Consider the following 5090-nt stretch of genomic DNA (forward strand, 5'->3'; position numbering starts at 1 on the left):
CTGGCTTTTATCTCTAGTTTCAACAATAGGGGACTGCATCTTTGTAGCAACTCTTGTTTCCAGCTTATGTATTATTTCGATTCCTCCAGCTCTAATAAGACCCCGAACTCCCAATCTCCCATGATACATTCATCGTTCCTCTCCAGGATCTTTCATTCTCTCTTTTTTCACTGAACTCTAATTTCTACCTATTTCTATTACTTTTTTCTAAGCACTACATTACCTCCTCTTTATTCTATACAATTTCTCATCCTCCAACTCGTTCCCAAATCCCCAAAATAATCTCTGTTAAAAGTTTTTTTATCTTTTACTGAGCTTGGCTATTTTGATACCTTTTACCCCAATACAATTATTTTGATATTTTTGTACATTATCTATTTTACGATTTTAGCACAATTTTAAGCAGCAACTAAATTGTACTTCTCTGAAATTAAAATGATAAATAACATACCTCAAGAATACTTTTTTTAAACTGACAATTATAATCCCATAGTAGACATCACTGCACAGTGGTTAGAAGCATGGCTCTAAAATTAGTTAAATTTGGTCTACAGCCATGCCACCCTAAACAAGCCCTATCCCGTCTGATCTTGGAAGCTAAGCAGGGTCGGGCCTGGTTAGTACTTGGATAGGAGACCACCTAGGAAGACCAGGTGCTATAGGCGTAAAAAATAAAAAATAAAGGATTGTAAGCTGACAAAGTCCTTGCAGTCTATGAGGTCAACTAAGGGTTGCTTCACCTAAAAAATAAATAGATAGATAGATGATAGATAGATAGATAGATAGATAGATAGATAGATAGATAGATAAGTTAAATTTGCATTTGAATCCTAGCTCTGACAATTAATAACCATGTGAGTGTGGGAAATTTTCTTAATCATATCTATTTCCCCATTTGTAAAATGAGGATAACAGTACTTACTTTATAGGGTTTTTTTTGTAGTGATTGTGTGAGATAATGCAAGTAGTGCCACATAAATGCCCCTCCTTTTGTCCTCATATATCCATCAGCTCTCTAGACCCTTGCAAAACACATTTTCTCTTCCTCAACTCCCATTCCACCTACTTTCAGCCTCAAAACCCATCATCTTCATGAAGACCAAGAAAGTTAATTTCATCATTATTAAGAATTTCATAAGAAAAATATCAAATGGACATCCTCTGGCAGATAATATTTTGTGCCTTACCCTTTTTGTAGTAGGCTAAAAATTGTATCCTAACTCATAAAACTCTAGGTTCGAATCTCAAAGAGTTAACCCAATTTTTTGGTAAATAATTAAAATCGTGTGCTGCATTAAAATTCACACACAAAACAAGTTATCCAGTATTCATTTACATTAATTATAGTAGTGATTGCCTATGGCTCTGCCAGAGAATATATTCCAGGCTCAAGTTCTATTTTTAGACAACTGCTCTGAAGATCTTCAGACACCTGTCCTATTTAGCAACTGGAATATTTAAAGACCATAGTGCTTTCAAAATAGCAGACAAGTCAACCACAAAGTCATATTTTAAACAAGGGCTTTTAGTATTAAAGGCCATAATTTGAATTCTTTCAATGTTTTCTTAATAGAAGTATATTAAGATCTAAGGTAATATAAGGCTATGACTCCAAGCAAAGTCAGATGGAGAAAAAACAATAAATTTGCCTGAAGACAAATGAAAGGAAAAATTTTTTCCCCACCTCTCCACTTCTGTACCTTGACTGCAGTTCCTGAAATCAAGTAAGAATAGACCTGGATCCTATAAAATTTCTATTGGAATGGGGAAGGGAAATTGAAAAACTGTAATATGCCGAGATGTTTTATGAGCTGGAAGGAATCTTTGGAGATTTCCGTGACCCTAGTCTAATTCCAATCCCTTGTTTTACAGAGTAGGAAACTGAGGTTCAGAGAGTTAAAGTGACAGTCCCAACATGGATTCTAAAGATTGTCAATGGAATCATTGTAATAATGATATTCAACATAACATGACCTGTATTTCTCACCCAATGCCAGGGTATAAAGCATAACTAGTCTAGGTGAGCATGATAACCCATTCTTATTTGGTAGAGACGGAGTTAAGAGTAGGTATGTAACCCAGTATCTACTGAAAAATAATACTGATGAGGTGTTATGTCACCAAAAAGGATTTATTCAGGGAGAAAAGAAAGGTTTGCAACCCAGTGCATGCAAACATGGCAAGCCAGTGCACACACTGCTCTGCGTGCCAAGATGGAGGGGTATTTATAGAAGTGAAAAAGGAAGTTAAGGGGAGGGGTAGTAAAACCATAGAGCTTTATTGTAAACATAGAATTCTTCCTGTAGAGTTTTCACATTATAGAGTTTAAGAATGACTCCCATAAGCTCTAGCTTCTCCCATAGACTATGTTCATTTAAAATTTCAGTCAATCTTTATTACCAGTATCAGTCAAACAGATATAAGAGAAATTTTATTGTGGGGGATGATTTCTGGAAGAGATTTAGATTCCTAATAAAAAGAGAAACAGTGAAGAAGACTGCATCTTCTTTGGACTGTGAATGTGGTAGTTTGAGGATACACTTTCTGGAGCTGCAATAGCCATATTGAAACCTTGCTATGACAAGCATTAGAATGACATCAATCCATGGAAGATGGCAGAGAGAAAATGTGCAAAGAGTAGTGGTCACTGATAGTATTGTGGAACTGCTGCACCCATGTAGAGATAATTTTCCTTAGACTTCTTATTATCTGAGATAATTAAATGTCTTTAACATTGAAATATTGATAATTTGATAGTCAAATATCATGTGACTTACAGTCAAATACATTCCTGTCTTCTACAGGGCCAAAAAATCAAGTCCGTGATAATTTACTACATTTCTGCCAGACTATGTTTCCCTAGAAAGCAGGGACTATGGCTTGAATTTCTCTGAAACCACAGAAGCCAGCACAGTCTAGAAAAATAGTAGACCTCAGAACATTGGTTGTTGTGAGATTATAAATGGCATAGCCATTTTGGAAAATAGTTTGGAAGTATTTTTTTAAGGTCGATCATAAGTTTATTACATGACCCAGCATTTTCACTCTTAAGAATCTACCCAAGAAAGTCAGACATATATTCATACAAAGATTTGTATACAAAAGTTCATAGCAATATTATTCATAACAGCAAAAACTGGAAACAACCCAAGTGTTTCTCAACTGGTGAGTGGTTAAAGGAAATAGTATGTCAGTATTCAGTAATAAAAAGGAACAAAACACTGAATATGCTACAATACAAACTTCAGAAACATTTGCTAAGTGAAAGAAGTCTGTGTAGTATATAATTCCACTTATATAAAGTGTTCAGAATATGAAAATATATAAAAACAAAAAGACCAGCGATAATCAAGTAATCAGTCATACTGGCAGTAGGATTAGGGTTTGGGTGGTAATTGAAATGTTTTAAAACTTGATTGTGGCAAGGGCTACATAACTCTATAAATATACTAAAAATCATTGAATTGTTCTCTTTCCATGGGAAAAAAGATTTATGGAATGTAATTTTACTCAAAAAATTGTTAAAAATAAAAATGTGTCAAGTTATTGAAATAAAACAAAAATTTGTTGAGTTATTGAAATACTTAAAATAATCCAATCAAGGATTTGGTGTAAATAAATGTCTACCCAATACTGTACCAGAAGGCATAAAGATGTAAAGATATTGCTTTGGGGTGGGTTAAGAGACATTGTTCTAGTTGATAAATTATAACAGTTCAGTCCAAAGAGAATGAAGCAGATAAAAGATTATTGAAAGCTTAAAGCAGGAAGCAATCATTGAGAGCTGGATTTTAAGGAAGATATTCTGAAGAGGCAGAACTTCAACTGAGCTCCGAAGAAAAGGAAATATTTCGGGCAGAAGAGAAAACTGTTTAGCATATTCTGTCAGTGAAAAACAAATTAGGGAAAGGAAAATGCACAATGTTAAGCGTTAGGCTAGGCGTTTCAGTTTTTGTTCAGAAAAGTCCATTTACAGTTATTTAGTTTTCAAATTAATATTAAAATATTTTAATTTAATTGTTTAAGCCTTTGAAATCGACATCTAAATCTTCTACTTAAAAATCTATTCTATGAAACAAGAAAAGTCATTTTCAGATATTCTTTTATTAATGTTTAACTCATGTTGAACAGATTAAAATCATGTAAATAGTTCTGTTTAAATACTTAGTGAATTATATTTTATCTCACATTTTAAATAATACATTAAAGAGATTCGATTTTTTTGTAAATATTTCAAATCTTAAGCAGTAAATGATTTTGACCTTAACAAGTAAGATTCTCCTTAGCTCCTGCATGACTTTCATAGATTTAATAAATTTTACTTTTAAAAATGTGAGTCACAAATGTTCTTAAATATTGCAAAATGGATTTTTAAAATTTCAAATTCTACTATACTTTTCAACTTACGTCACATGTCTAAACCAAATACATATTTCAAACGAAAGTCACATGTGTAATCTCTAGGTTAAATAACAAATAACACACATTTTCCTAATAATTGTATAAAATGTTCTTATATAAAAGCATAAGTACTATGGGCTCTATTTACTTCGTTGTATTCATATTTAATTCTAAATCTTCCTAAATATCAAGACATTTATTCAATTAATATAGATTTATCATCTCAAGTAGAATAAAGTTATTAAATCGAAATTCTAAGACCTGCATAAAGGTACTTATTATTCAGAAATTTAAGACCAGGAAGTGGGACTTGAGATCTATGTCACCATGATTTTGCTGGAATCACAAATGGCTGCACCTTTTTTATATAAACTATGTCAACAAGCCCATGCCACTCATCAAATTAATATTAATCATTTAACTGGTATAGCTAGAATTCCATACCCTCACTCTGGTTACAAATAAATTCCTTCATGCTTTGATTTGATTCCATTAATCTCTTTACTGCCTCCTGGGAGTCTACAAACCTTTCTATTCTTTTAGTCCTGATTGGATCTTGCATGCCTCTCATACTTTAGTCTGGCTCTAGACAGAACCTATAATCTTTTTAATGACACGATTGGCATTGCAGGAGATCTAGCCCACAGTGCCCTATTTCCTTCAATGGAGCTCTCTTGCCAAGAACAAGT

The 5090-nt window shown here is 33.1% G+C and overlaps 1 pseudogene; it reads left to right on the plus strand.

The window, feature by feature from the left end:
• Positions 1 to 546: 546 nt before the first annotated feature.
• On the plus strand, positions 547 to 665 carry LOC120591092 (uncharacterized; annotated as a pseudogene).
• The last annotated feature ends 4425 nt before the right edge of the window (positions 666 to 5090 follow it).

Source organism: Pteropus medius, unplaced genomic scaffold (assembly GCF_902729225.1).
Source record: "Pteropus medius unplaced genomic scaffold, Ma_sr-lr_union100, whole genome shotgun sequence".
In the NCBI taxonomy this organism is placed as follows: Eukaryota; Metazoa; Chordata; class Mammalia; order Chiroptera; family Pteropodidae; genus Pteropus; species Pteropus medius.